The sequence below is a fragment of the Oryctolagus cuniculus genome, chromosome 2 (genome assembly GCF_051225735.1).
Source record: "Oryctolagus cuniculus isolate XC-2025 breed Fujian yellow rabbit chromosome 2, ASM5122573v1, whole genome shotgun sequence".
Taxonomy (NCBI): Eukaryota; Metazoa; Chordata; class Mammalia; order Lagomorpha; family Leporidae; genus Oryctolagus; species Oryctolagus cuniculus.
In genome coordinates, this window is record NC_142868.1 from 2,629,984 (window position 1) to 2,644,410 (window position 14,427).

General features: G+C 67.4%; 1 protein-coding gene across 3 annotated transcripts in view; it reads left to right on the top strand.

Moving 5' to 3' along the window:
• Positions 1 to 14,427, top strand: part of ABLIM2 (actin binding LIM protein family member 2) — a 112,687-nt gene continuing 98,260 nt past the window's right edge. For 2 of the 3 annotated variants that reach the window (XR_016228646.1, XR_016228650.1), the window contains exon 1: positions 1 to 201. The gene's annotated coding sequence lies outside the window, so the exon portion shown is untranslated. The remainder of the gene's footprint in view (positions 202 to 14,427) is intronic. The other variant, XR_016228653.1, reaches the window with a different exon arrangement.

A 14,427-nucleotide genomic window follows, 5' to 3' on the forward strand; every position in this document is an offset into this window, starting at 1 on the left:
GGGGCGGGCGGGGGCGGGCCGGGGGCGGGGCTGGCGCGCGGCGGGGCTGCGGCGGCGCTGCGGGCGGCGCGGGCCGTGCGCGGAGCCGGCCGGCGAGCCCGGAGGACCGCGCGGGCGCGGCACCTGCGGCTGGGACGTCTGGCGGCGGCGGCAGCGGCGCGGGGGCCGCCCCACTGCGGGCCGCCGCTGAAATGAGCGCAGGTGGGTGTCGGGGCCGGAGGGGGCGGCGCGGGAGCGCTGGGTCTTTCTGGGACTGCACCTGCAGCGCGGGGTCAGTCGCCCACCGGCTGCTCTCAACTTCGCTCTGGGTCTTGCGGCTCCTCGCCCCTGCGCCCAGGGTGCGCAGCTCGGCGGCTCGGGCGGGGGACCCCTTCCCTCCGCACGGGGGGCGGCGGCGGCGCAGCGCTGTCTGGAAGGCGCCTGTTCTTTGCTTCTCCTGGGGGTCCCGGCTTGCTTCAGGCTGCAGAAGGGGGGGCCGGGGCCGAGTGAGGGCACGGGGCCCCCCCGCAGACCTCGCCACCGAGAGAGGTGAGATGGTAGGCGCGGTTTTGCCGCGGGGGGCGCCGCCCTTGCCCGGCTCTCGCAGCGCCTGGCTGGGTAGCGGCAGGCCGACCCTCAGCGCCCGGGCGTGCCGTGGCGGGTCTGGGGACTCGGAGCCCTCGCCTGGCAGGCCCGGCCGCGTCCCCGTCTGTCCTCTCCGGTCGCACGCACCCGCCGCCGCCGCCGCCGCCGCCGCCATCCAGCCGCGTCTCGTGCTGTTGGGGAAACTGAGCCGACATCGGGGATCCTTGGTGCGCTGTTGGGGCGCCTCCAGGGGCGGGCTCTGGGCTGGGGGTTTGGCCTCGCATTGCCCGGCAGGGAGGGGCTGTCGCCCCGTTTTGAGTCACCTGCTGGGCCCCCGCGGTGGAGCGAGGACTCGAACCCGGGCCTCCCCGACTCCTGTGCTGGCTCCTGGGAGCCTGTCTGGCCGCAGACTGCAGCATGGCCTCTGGCCACAGTGCAGAAACCAGCGGGGAGGCCGGCGCCCTGGGAGTCAGCGCCGCGAAGGAATGTGTCCGGCCTCGGCGGGCTGCAGAGGCTGGCCTGTGGGGGCGGGGCTGTGTTTTGGGGGACCCCTCCCTCCCCCACAGGGAGGAGGGGCTGCCCTGCAGTGGGCGTCAGGAGAGCAGGCGGCGGCGGGCAGGGTCCTTTCTGAAGTGCAGCCGCGGTCCGGGGTGGCTGGGGAGCAGGGACCCCGAGACCTGGGACCCCGAGACCTGGCCGGGCGTCCAGACGGCGTTCTGGGCAGTGGGGTAATGGCCGGGTGCACACAGGGTAATCGCAGGCTTCCTGCTGCCGTAATTGGTACCTCCGGCCCCTCCTGTAATCACCATCGCGCTGTCATTCCCGGAGGAGGGGTGTGTGGGCCCCGGGGCTGGCTGCTGGAGGCCGGGGCCTGCCTGGCTTCTGCTGAGTGCGGCACCGTGGTCGTCCCAGGGGCGCCGGGCACGACGGGAGACACGCCATGCGCAAGGGCCTCTTCTTGGCTTAGCTGGCCGCCGCTGGGTGGCCATGACTGCCTCAGTCCCTTGGAACGGGGACACCTCGCGTGCTCCCCGTGCGCCTGTCGCTCGCGCCCCTGCGCTGGCCCACAGCACTGCTGTCACCCTCACCCACGGTGCAGGGTGGGCAGTGTGGCCCCTCTTGTGTCGGGTCACTGGCTACAGCAGGCAGGCAGGTCAGGAGCACCCTCCGTCCACACAGGCAGCCAGGGCAGGGCTCCCGAGGCCCTCCCCCGGAAGACTGGCACCGTTCCATCTCAGGGCCGCCAGGTGTGGCTGGCCATCCCCCGGCCTGTGTCCAGCCTCCCAGGGCGGGGGAGGGGCAGATGGTCAGAGCCGCAGGACACCCGCCCCGGCCTCCTGACCAGCGGCTCCCCTTTGTGCCACCAGGGCTGCGGCCGTGCCCTCTGCCTGCCCGTGCAGGGCCTGGGTGTGGAACCCCGGCCTGCGGTTGCCTTGGTGGCCTCTGCTGCCTGCTGATTGCAGGCGTCCAGGGAGAGTGTGCACGGCCCAGGGGGAGGTGGGGGGGGTGGTGCGTTCTGGGTCAGATCCGCCTGACTCTGGAGCCGGTGCACCTGCGGGAGGGGCTCTCTGCCTGTTTCCCCAGGAGTGCGGAGAGGAGGCAGTGCAGGTGGTGACCCCAGCGGCGAGAGCGCGGCCAGCGTGGGGGAGGGGCTTCCAGTGCCAGCTCTGGCCCCCCCGGGCACCGGTGCCCCGAGCAAGGCCCACCCGCCCTCTGACCGGGACGCTCCCTGGATTCTGCCAGCGGGCTGGAGGGCAGGGCGGCGGCGGTGTTTGCTTGCTTCTGTGACAGAGGGGCGCGGAGGGCGGGTGGACGCTGGGAGGCAGGGGTGCGGGCTCGGCTGCATCCAGGCGGCCACCTGGATTGAGCTCCGGGCTCCGGCTTTGGCCTCAGCCTGCTCGAGCCCTGCTGGAGCGTCTGGGGGTGGCTGGCAGAGGGGACGCTCGTCTCTGTCTGAAACAAGTAAGCCAGTAAGAGCGGGCGAGTGGCGCGGGAGAGGCTGCGCTCTGCAGTCGGGACTCAGGGCAGGCCTGGCCCCGTCCTCGTGCGGCCGGCCCTCTGTGCCTCTGCCCTCCTCCCCTGCTCCTGGGAGGACGCGGGCTGCTGGAGCAGGGCCCACCTGCTGCCCTCACTTTACCTGAATCGCCTCGTTGAAGGCCCTGCCTCTAGACAGCTCCTGGGACAGCAGCCGTGGAGGGGCACAGGCCAGCCAGGAGCAGGTGGCGAGACAGCGTCCTCTGTCCCCTGGCTGCAAGGGGCACCTCTGGGTTGCTCCGGTGCAAACCTGCCCACGTGCAGAGAGGGGAAGCCGGGTCCTGGAGGAGGAGAGGCTGTGGCGGTGCTGGAGCCCGAGCCCTGGGCCTCTGACGGGTGGGCGCAGGCATGCTTGGGACAGCGCGTTCTTCCCTGGACCCGACAGGAGACAAGGCTGCAGCACACACAGCTGAGCAGGAAGGAGAGTGATGGGTTCTAGTCCTCCCGCCAGTCGCTCACGCCACAGGCACAACTCAGTGCCCACTGTGTCCACACCGCGCCGGGGCCAGTGTGCTGGCCTGTGTCCACACCGCGCTGGGGCCAGTGTGCCTGCCTGTGTCCACACCGCGCCGGGGCCAGTGTGCCGGCCTGTGTCCACACCGCGCCGGGGCCAGTGTGCCTGCCCCAGGGACGTTCAGGTTCAGGTTATCCTGGAACGAGGTAGAATTTTTCTGAATATTTATTTCTTACTGGAAAGGCAGATCCAGAAGGCGTGGGAGTTGTCTGTTGCTGGTCGCTCCCTCAAAGGCCCCGACAGCCGGGGCCGGGCCAAGCTGAACTCAGGAGCCTGGAGCTCCATCGGGGTCTCCCACGTGGTGCAGGGGCCAAGCACTTGCCCTCTTCCGCTGCTTTCCCAGGCACATAGCAGGGAGCTGGATCAGAAGTGGAGCAGCCGGGACTCGAACCAGCACCCATACGGGATGCCGGTGCGTGTTGCAGGCAGCGGCTTAACCCACTGGCCACGGCGCCAGCCCCAGGCCAGACTTGTGATGCGCGGAAAAAACGCTTAAGAAAGCCAGTGCCGTGGGAAGCCCGGCTGAGGGGAACCTTGTGTGGGTTCATGCTCACAGCGGTGTAGACGGAAAACAGATGGACGGGGCCCGAGCATGGCGGGAGCGAGCAGGGCTTCCCCTGGGCTCCGTGGGTTTGCAGGGGGAGGGCAGGCAGAAGGTGGGCACTGCTTCCCGCTCCAAGGCTGTGACTCGGGGACGGGGCAGACTCAGGAGCCAGCACGGGTGCCCCTTGTCCCTGCGCGGCCGTGTTCCGGGTGTGGGCCTGCGGACAGGGCCTCCTGGCCCAGGAGAGGGAGGGACGGCCGTGACCCCGGGCCCTCCGCTCAGCCTGGCCCTGCTCTGTTTCCGGCTGCTCCCAGCCGCTTCCCAGCCCAGCCCCCGGGGCCCTCCGATGCTCTGTGGCTCCTGTCAGCGCGGTGCCTGCCTGGCGGCCCTGGCAAGCCTTTAGACCCGAGTCCGGGGTGGAGGCGCACTGGGAGAGCAGTCTGAGCGCCCCAGGCCGGGGCGGGTGTGTGTCCGGCGTGGCCACTGTCCCCCAGCCCCGGCTCTCAGAGCTGGCAGGAGGAAGCCGGCAAGGCCAGGCGATGGGGGCAGGGGCCGGGGTCTGCCCGGTGGAAGCGGCCTGGCCTGCCATTGACCCTTCCAGTCGGCTCCGCATGTCCTCCAGGCCGGGCCGGGCCCGGTTGCTGACAGCAGCAGCTGCAGGGACTCTGGCTTGCTGGCCCGGTGCCCACCTGGGCCTGGAGTGTGCGGCCCCTTCCCTGCTGCACGGCAGTGCCTGGCGCAGGGGGCCGCCATCCGGCCCCTGCCACCTGCGGACGCTCCGCCACGGGCGTGCTCCGTGCTGCCTCTGGGGCCGCCTCGCCCAGGGTTCTGGGCAGCGTTCTGGGCTCCTGGCTCGGGGCTGCGTTGAGGTGGGGAGATGTGGGCGGTGCCCCGGGGCAGCCTGCTGTCTTTCCCGATGATCCCGGGGCTCTGAGGGCCCAGCAGTCTGTCAAGCAGGGTGATGCGGCTTTTCCAGGTCCCGGGGTGCCAGCGCCCAGGGCGGTGGCCGGAGTCACTTGGTCTTTGTTTACTGGAGACATTTTTCCATCGCACGGGGGCTCGGGGTGTCTAGGGTGTCGGGCGGTGCCCGGGCGGGACAGGCTTGAATGTCACGGCAGCTGTGGCTCCGTGTGCCCCCTATGGGGCCCTGGCCAGATGCCCCAGGGTCCTAACGACACTTCAGGGCTGCTGGGGGGTCCCCATTTACATATGGGGAAACTGAGGCCTTGGGGGTCCTGCCAGCTGCCTGGTATCCCACTACCCTATGTGTCAGAGCTGGGGTCTGAGCCCCCGTGGGGCTGGCAATGCCCCAGACACGCATCTGCCTGGCTGGGTGGGCTGTGTCCGCCTGTCTGTCCCTCTCCTGGACGGGTCAGCCAGCCCGATGGGATTTGCCACTTCCTAGCTGGGTGGGCGGGAGCTTAAGCCCATCGTCTCACTGGGCCACGAAGCCACAGTCCCCTCTCCCAGGTGTGGCACGGAGCTGGGAGGGCAGGTCCATGCTGTCCTCTGCCCGCCCCGGGGTCCTGCCTGTGGTCACTGCAGAGCCCCAGGCACCCATCGGGGCCCCGAGAGAGACTTTGCCATCTGCAGCCCTCCTGCGTCTCTCAAACCTGAGCCTCTGCTCCATGCTGTCCCCTCCTCACCCCAGGTCTGAGCCGACATGGCTGGGGCTGTCCTGGGGCCCGTCTCCCCGCCCCCATCTCTCAGCCCCTCACCTGCACCGGTGTGTGACTGTGTGAGCGTCTTCTCTCTGTGTGCCTCAGTGTAGCTGTCTGTATAATGGGCCACTGCACCCTCGGGGGTGTGGCCGGCTTTCCTCGGACAGCGCCTGTCCCCACGTGGCTGGGTCGGGGACAGAGCGGTCACTTTGGGCACCACTGCCATGACAGCCGAGCTCCTGCCCGGTGAGGCTCCCCAGTGTGGGTGTGCGCCTGACTCCTGGGGGGGAGGGGCGGGTGGAAGGAGGGCTTTGACCTCTGATGCTGGATTTTCTTTACTTTTGATTCCGTGAACAGGGTGACTTCTGGACGCTTCTGGCCCTCGGCAGGCTCCAGGCAGGTAGAGCAGCAGGTGGGCGATAAGCAGAGGGTGGGTGGCAGCTTCGTGCATTGCCCTTGGCCGAAGACTCCTGGGGGGTGGGTGGGGGAGTCGGGCTGCCATGCAGTGGCTTGGTCTTGGGCACACCAAGCCAGGTCCCAGCTGTAGGCAGGTTACAGCTGCCTGCCTCAGTTTCCCCACCTATAAGAAGGTGGTGCTGACACCTGCCTTGGGGTTTGGAGGGGATGAGTGGACGCCCAGGGCCTGAGGCCACACAGCCACCAGGAGGCAGGTGGGCCAGCGCCAAAGCTGCCCCTGCGTGTCCTGCCTGGGCGTGTATCTGCCACCTTCCTCTCGGCCCCACCCCACCTCAGGTCTGTGCACACGTGTGCCACCGTGGCCGGCAGCAGTGTGGTCCCTGGGAGCCGCCAGCCCTGGTGGTAGGCGTGGCACGAAGCCTCATCCCGTGGACTCTGAGCTCCATCTCCGTGGCACCGGCTCACAGCCCGCGTGCCGTCCGCCTGGGGCTTGAGTTTCTTCCTGCAGGGGAGGGCCCGGAGAGGTGACCCTGGAACCCGACTCCAGCACGCTGGGCTCCCGTTCCCGCTGCTGCCCCTCCTCCGGCCAGGGTGAGGCCTCGTCTCGCCCCGTCTTGGGAGCCTCGCGGCTGCCAGAATAGGTGCTTCCCGGACACCTGCCGGGGCCGGGAGGACGCCGGGTGGCGCTGGGTCCCGCGTCCCGCGCTGCCTCCTCATCTGTTGGCTGCTGTCCTGAGTCCTGGGCACACAGCTCGGTCTCCCTGACCCTCCGCTTCCCACAGACCTCCCGTGGAAGGTCGGAGCTCCCTGCCAGCGGGCGGGAGGGCCAGGGGCGGGGGAGGAATTCTGACGCCGTCCCACCACCTCCACTGGAGGGCAGAGCGTCACACGCCTTCCTGGGGGTCCAGCCCCTCCGCCCCACGTGGTCTCAGCTTGGTTTCCTGGGGCAGCTCTGGAGCACCTGGGCCTGCTGGGGGGGCTCCCACGGCCCCCAGTCTGTGGGCCCCGCCCCATGGGTGTGTCAGCCCCATAACCCTTCCAGCATTGTCCCTGCGTCACAGGTGAGCAAAGGGGGTGCCAGGAACTGGGCTGTTCTGTGGGCAGGGACCGTTTCACTCCTGGCTGTGGAGCACTGTGGCTCCCAGTGTCCCTTGGCGGCCTCCCAGCTCTCGCCCAACCCGGTAAGGTTAGGCCTCTTTGCCAGGGTTAGGGTTAGGGTTAGCAGCACCGGGGTTTATGGAGCAGCCCTGTCCTGGTCACACACGGGGTGCCCAGGAGGCCGAGGCAGCACGGATGCCAGGTGCTGGGCCCGCCGGTCACCTGTCCCGGAGCAGGCAGAAGACGGAAAGGGACCAGGCGGGGAATCCCTTCCACCTGGCGTCCTGCAGGAGGCGGCACTGGGGCCGAGTCCTGCCTCTGGGCTGCTCAGGAGCCAGCCGTGGGGAGATGACCGGCAGGGGCGTGGGCTGGCCACGCGCCTGAGCGGCAGGCCCAGGGCGGCAGCCCCCTCGGCACCTGCAGCCCCTCCCAGGACCCTCAGGGCTCCTGAGGCCACGCCCAAGTTGACTCCTGGGCCTCCAGTGTCCCTGTGGCCCCACTGTCACTCATGGCCACAACCAACCAGATGCCCTCCAGCTGTAAAATCAAACCCTCGTGCTGGCCCGCGAGCACAGCCAGCCCTGGATGTCCAACACGGGCTGGAAAGATCAGAGTAAAAAATCCCAGAAAGCTCCACAAAGCAAAACTTGAATGTTTGCCGTGTGCCGGGCACTGTGCTGAGGCCACTGGAATGAGGGCTCCTGGTGCTGAGCGTGACCTGGAGCGGGTGAGAGCTCACGGGAGGGCGTGTGCAGGGTCTGTGCTTCTCATGGGAGGCGTGTGCAGGGTCTGAGGGCTGCGCGGGGTCTGTGCACACTCATGGGAGGGCGTGTGTGGGGTCTGTGCACACTCATGGGAGGGCGTGTGTGGGGTCTGTGCACACTCACGGGAGGGCTGTGCGGGGTCTGTGCACACTCACAGGAGGGCTGTGCGGGGTCTGTGCACACTCACAGGAGGGCTGTGCGGGGTCTGCACACTCATGGGAGGGCGTGTGTGGGGTCTGTGCTCCTCACAGGAGGGCATGTGCGGGGCCTTGCACACTCACGGGAGGGCGTGTGTGGGGTCTGTGCACACTCACGGGAGGGCTGTGCGGGGTCTGTGCACACTCACAGGAGGGCTGTGCGGGGTCTGCACACTCATGGGAGGGCGTGTGTGGGGTCTGTGCTCCTCACAGGAGGGCATGTGCGGGGCCTTGCACACTCACGGGAGGGCGTGTGCGGGGTCTGTGCACACTCACGGGAGGGCTGTGCGGGGTCTGTGCTCCTCACGGGAGGGGGTGTGCGGGGTCCAGCCCGGTGGGTTCACGTGCACGGTGCCGCCGGTGCCAGGGCAGCACTCTGCAGCCAGGCAGTCACTGGGCAGCCACCGCTGTGCCTGTCCCCTCCAGGGCCGCAGCGCTAAGTTCCCAGGCGCCCCACGTGGTCGCACTGACACTCACTCTAGTAGAAGCTAAAGCAGAGTTATTTTTTAAAAAGATTTAATTTATTTGAGAGGCAGACTTACAGAGAGAGGGAGGGAGAGGGAGAGGGAGAGGGAGAGGGAGGGAGAGGGGAGGGGGAGAGAGAGAGAGAGGTCGTCCACCTGCTGGTTCACTCCCCAGAAGGCCACAGTGTTCAGGGCTGGGCCAATCCAAAGCCAGGAGCCAGGAGCTTCCTCCAGGTCTCCCACGTGGGTGCAGGGGCCCAAGCACTTGGGCCATCTTCCACTGCTTTCCCAGACCGTAGCAGAGAGCTGGATCGGAAGTGGAGCAGCCAGGACTTGAACTGGTGCCCATGTGGGATGCCGGCGCTGCAGGCAGCAGCTTAATCCTTGTGGCACAGCACCAGCCCCTAAAGCAGAATTTTAGAAGATAGTCTATAGGGGCAGGTGTTCAGCCGAGCAGCCGGGGCTCCTGTGTCCCACGCCGGAGCGCCTGGCTGCCGTCCCCAGCGGCCACTCCTGGCTAAGGCTGTCCCTGGCAGGCAGTGGCAGTGGCTCCGGGCCCTGGGTTCCTGCCGCCCACGTAGGAGACCTGGTTGAGTTATCAACTTCTGACTGGCCCGGCACAGCCCTGGTCACTGTGGGCCTCTGGGGGGTGAACCAGTGGACGGAGCACTCCGTGTTTCTCTCTCCCCTCCCTCTCGAAGAACTAAACGGAATTCTTACAAACCGGCTGTCGCGCTGAGCGGGAGCGAGGGCCCCTGCGTGCCGGCGTGCGGGCGGCGTTGGTGAGCAGCGTTTGCTGTGGTTTTGCAGCTCTCACTGCCATCCAGCTGAGCCGACAACAGCTGGGTTCTGGCATCTGGTTCTGCGGCCACCACGTGTGACGTCACATGCCACGTAGCCAGGGCAGAACCCCCTGCGGCTCGGAAGGGAGAGGGAAAAGGCTCTGACCCGGGAAGACTTCGTGAGGGTGGGCTGTGTGCAGGGAGGCAGGCGGAGCCCGGCGCCCAGGCTGGGGAAGGCGCGTGGAATTCTGGGCTCGTTTGTCCCCGGCGCTCGGCTGTTTTGTGTTTCTAGCGCTTGTTCATGTCAGGGGTAAGCGAGTGACCGGGTTTGGTCGACACTGGGGCTCTAGGACGCACCATCGGGGAGCAGCTGTCGCCTTCCTGGCACCTGCTGTGTCGGCTGGGGGTGGTGCCGTCTCGTGTGACCCCGTGAACTTTCCCTGTGCAGCTGGGCTGGGGGAGGCTGGGTGTGTTCCAAGGGCAGGGATGTGAAGTGTGAGTGTGTGCATGAGTGTGTGTGAGTGCACATGTGTGACTCTATGAGTGTGTGCACACACGAGTGTGTTAGTGAGCATGTGTGAATCTATGAGTGTGTGCATGAGTGTGTGTTAATGTGCATGTGTGTGAATCTATGAGTGTGTGTGTACACATGTGAGTGTGTTAATGTGCGCGTGTGTGCACACATGCATGAATCTATGAGTGTGTGTACACGTGTGTGTTAATGTGCACGTGTGTGCACACATGCATGGGTGTGCATGTGTGTGAATCTATGAGTGTGTGAGTGTGCACATGTGGGAGTGTGTTAATGTGCATGTGTGTGAATCTATGAGTGTGTGTGTACACGTGTGAGTGTGTTAATGTGCATGTGTGCACACATGCATGGGTGTGCGCGTGTGTGAACCTATGAGTGTGAGTGCACACCTGTGAGTCTGCGTGTGTGTGCGTGAGTGTACCCGTGATCATTTCGTTCTCTGGAGAAAACTGCACGGTTTCTGATGAGGATTAAGAGCGGCTCTGAAATCCGTGTCCTCAGTGGAATGTGGCAGAGGCAGGCCCCGGCGGAGCTAAATATATCCCGGATGTGCTGCGGCCCGGGAGCCGGGCGCTGACCAGCAGGACCCCGGGGAGTGATTGATGTGCCCAACACAAGCCAGCGCCTGCCACTCAGGGGGCACCTGGTGACCCGGCCGTGGCCCAGAGCTGCAGAGGCTCCAGCCTTGTGTGCCCGGGGCCGTGGGGGATGGGAGTGCTCCCCAGGGCTGGGGGGTGCACGGGGATCAGAGGAGGTCGTGACTTGCCCAAGGTCAGTGGGGTGCGGAGGTGGGCGGTGCCGCCTCGCCGCTCCCCAAGCCCGAGCCGGAGCTGGATGAGAAACACCCCCATCAACCGCGGAGCAGTTTCACGGGCTTCTTTATTTAAAAAAAAAGTTGATTTTTATTTATTTGAGAGAGAGCGAGCGAGCATCCGCCCTCTGTTCCCGCCCCAAATGCCCACCTCGGCCCCTGCTGGGCCAGGCAGAACCCGGGGCCAGGAGCTCCACCTGGGCCTCCCATGTGGGTGGCACTTGGGCCATCACTGCTGCCTGCAGGTTCAGTAGCAGGGAGCTGGATTGGCGGCAGGGCCAGGACTTGAACCCTGGCTCCCCGAGCGGTGACTGAACCTCTGCGCCACGTGCCCACGCCTTTTCACTCCGTGGTCCAGGGGTACCTGAAGCTGCCGGAGACGACGCGGCCGTGACAGAGCCACTGCTCTGAGCGCAGCACGGTGCCGGCGACCCCCACTGTACGGGTGGGGACACTGAGGCAGTGCCATCACACTGCCGGACAGGAGGGCGGCCGTGAACCCCGCAGCCGCTGCCGGTCACCCGAGGTGGATGTGGGTCAGCTTGCTCGGTGACAGCTGCGGTGAGAGCCACGTTACGCGCCAGCGACTTTCGTGCACCTGTGCTCCCCTCCACACCTCCCCTCAGGGCACTGCACTGGGGCATGATGGGACGAGGTCATCACCAGGAGCCATGGGGGGGGGTGGATTCTGGGGGAGACTTAGACACCAGCCCTCTGCATACTTAAAACATGACTCTTGGTCCCCAAGGCTGGCAACCTGGAGGGACAGCTCACTGGACCAGGGTCTCGGGGTAATTTCTGCCTGCTCTGGGCACGGGGCCAGGGCTGCTCCTCTGGGGCTCCGCCCTCCCCCTGGCCCCAGACACACTGGTCTCCCTGTGCAGGGGAGAGTGTGGCCAGTCAAGGGTGAGGCCCGGGGCCCCTTCCCTGCCCGCCAGGTGCCACGGCCACGCCCCAGGGGCACCCGCACCCGTGATGCCCACGGCCAGCCCTCTCCACAGGTGCGCTGGAGGCCAGCAGTGGGCTTGGGCTTTGAGACGCCTCGTCCAGTGCTGTGCTTCTGTAGGTTCAAGGACATCACGGGGGACAGGGACCGAGAGGAGGGACCGAGAAGAGAGCCATCAAAACCCTGCTTCCAGGGCCCTGCGGGGCCCCTGCTGAGTGCGGCCAGCGGGAGAGGCCGCCGTGGAGACTCGGGGTGGGGCTCACACCGGCGTGGGCCTGTGTGACCCAGTTCTGGGAGAGAGGTGCGCCAGCAACAGGCCTTCTGTTTCCCCAGGCGCGGCTGGACCCCAGGGTCACAGGAAGTCAGGCAGGAAGGGGCCTGGTGGCTGTGACCCGGGGCTGGCAGGAGGCCGGTTGGTCCTCGGCCGCCTGGCCAGCTTCAGGACGTGGTGACCCGTGGAGGTTGCCCCTCCTCCCATGCCAGCTGGGAGTCTCCTCCCCCACCCCACCCCCACCCCAGCACCAGGGGCGCCTGCCTGGTGCTGAGTGATGGTGTCGCCCAGGCAGCTTCCCCTGCTCTGTCTGCACGGAGCCCTGCGGGAGCCCTGGGGGCTGGAACCCTGGTGCCTAGGCGGGGTGGCCGCGAGCCCTAGATACGGCGTGGCGAGGTGGCGCATTGCCGTGTGCCCTGTTATCGCGCTCAGCATCAGCCCCACAGAGAGGTCTCCCGGGGGCCAGCCTGCATTTCACGCGGAGCGTGCCCCGCCCTGCCAGCCGTGGAAGCTGAATTATTCAGACCCGGGGTCCTTGACCCAGATCACATTCCTGCCTTTGGCAGAGACGCCTCCCGAGGTGCCCGCGGGCCTCTGAGCCAAGATGGGCCCGGGCAGGAGCGCCGTGAGGGAGGCTGCACCGCTGTGGCCTGCGAGGGGGGAGGAGAGGGAGGAAGAGGAGGAGGAGGGGCCCGGGACGGGCGGCAGGTCACGTCGAGGCCTGGAGCTGGGGGCTCCGCGTCCGGCAGATCACAGCCCGTGCCTGCTCCGAGTGCTGGGCGGCTGTGACCTCGCGGGCGCTGTTCCAGGGTCCTGGTGGGCGCCAGGGGGGTGGCTGGAAAGGGGCGGAGCCTCAGTTGGAGGTGAGCGCTGCCTCCCGGGCGCCAGGCGACGTCTCCTGGGAGAGTGAGATGCAGACAGAGATGGACCAGGCTGGGGAGGGCTGAGGCAGCTGGGGGCAGGAGGCCGCCTTGCGCTGAGTGAATGCCCTTGGAGGACGTCCTTGGGGCAGCGGGCGTTGCTGTGATAATATATATATATACGTGTTTTTGTAAAACTCATTTGAGAGGCAGACGGAGAGAGGCCTCTTCCATCCCGTGTCCCCAGACGCCCACAGCAGGGCTGGAAGGGCTAAGCCAGGAGCCAGGGTCTCTATCCGGGTCTTCTACATGGATGGCAGGGGCCCAGGTGCTTCCTGGGCCTGGGTGTGCGTTAGCAGGGAGTTGGAGTCGGGGGCTGGAGCCCGGCGCTCTGATGGGGGGCGCGGGTGATCAGCCCAGCCCCTGGCAGCTCTGCTGAAGCCCTGCCTGACTTGATTTAAGGAGAGTTTTAAAGACGCCCTCCGTGCCGTCCAGACTGCACAGAGTGCTTCCTCCCTGCTCCCCCCACCCTCAGCACCCCCACGCACGCCCGCGCCTCCTGGGGACGGCAGCTGAGCCGAGAGCAGCCCTTGGCGCAGGATCTCGCCGGCCCCGGCTGCCGTTGTGTGAGGCTGCGCCGACTCCCTGCTGTCTGCGCGATGCTGGGCACCTGGGCGCTGGGTGCGTTTCTGGCAGGGGGACGCGGGCTCTGGGAGGGCATGTGCTGGGCCCGGGGCAGCCGGGCAGCTTCACGCCTGGGTGGGTGTTTTGTGTCCCTTGTCACCGGCGGGCTCCCTGCTCATTGCACTGTGGGGGCGTCAGAGGCCTGTAGGTGGGGTGGGAGTGCACGTCCCAGTGGCCAGGGACTTCCTGCGTGGCCTCTCCCCAGCCTCCACTGAGTTTGCGTCCCCCGGCCTCAGGGCCTCTGCACCTGCTGTCCCCTCCACCTGGGCTTCTCCACCGCTGCTCCCCTCAGCGTCTTCTCGTCCCTGAAAACTCGGTGTCCATATCAGGGTGTGATATCCCCAGAGAGGCCCACGGACCGCCCGTGCACCTGCACCCCGGTAGCTGTGGAGCTGGCCCCGCCTCCCCCGTGTTGATGTATCCCTGGCTCCGTGCACACAAGGCCCCATACACCCGGCCCCACGCCAGGCACCAGGCGCTCCCTGCTGTGGACCCAGTGCCCATGATCACTGGCACTCACAACCCCAGCACGTGGATGGGGACCTCTGCCCATCAAGCCCCGCTCCGGGCACCCGTGCCTTTTGTACTATGTCCAGTTCCATGCCGACCCCTCGGGGCCTCGGCATTGCCGTCTCTGGGGGCACAGGTGCTGCAGGTGAGCCTGGGAGGGCAGTGGAGCTGGAGCAAGTGCAGAAGTCCTGGAGGCAGTTGGAGGCGCAGGGCCCGGGAGGGTGTGGGACGGGGGCTGGAGTCGGAGGTGGGGCCAGGCCGGGAGCAGGTAGAGGCGCAGGGCCCGGGAGGGTGTGGGAGTCGGAGGTGGAGAGGTGGAGCAGGCCGGGGTGTCTGGGGACCCGGATCTGCAGTGCGGCCTCAGGCTGGGGTGGCTGTTGTGCCTCTGGAGATGTGCTGGGTGCGGGGGCCCCAGAAGTCAGCCTGGCAGCAAGTGGGGGGCCAGTGTGGGGGGCAGGGAGAGTGGTGCCCTCGAGGCGGGGGAGGAAGCCCACCAGGGGACGCTGGTGACCTGTGCAGGGGCCCCCGGGCCGTGGCTTGTGCTGATGAGAAGGGGGAGTTGGCGTCGCGCTCCCCAGAAAGTGAGGGTCGCCTGCCCGCGCCGCCCTCGCTCGCTCAGCAGGGGTGGGTGCGGGTGTCCTGGTGGAGATGAGGTCGCTGTGGGCATGACTGGCGTCCTCGGGGAGGGAGCCCAGGGAGGGCCAGGCTGGCCTGGGCAGCACAGAGCTGGAGGCGGGGACCCCGGGCTGGCCACACGTGGCGAGAGGCTGGGGG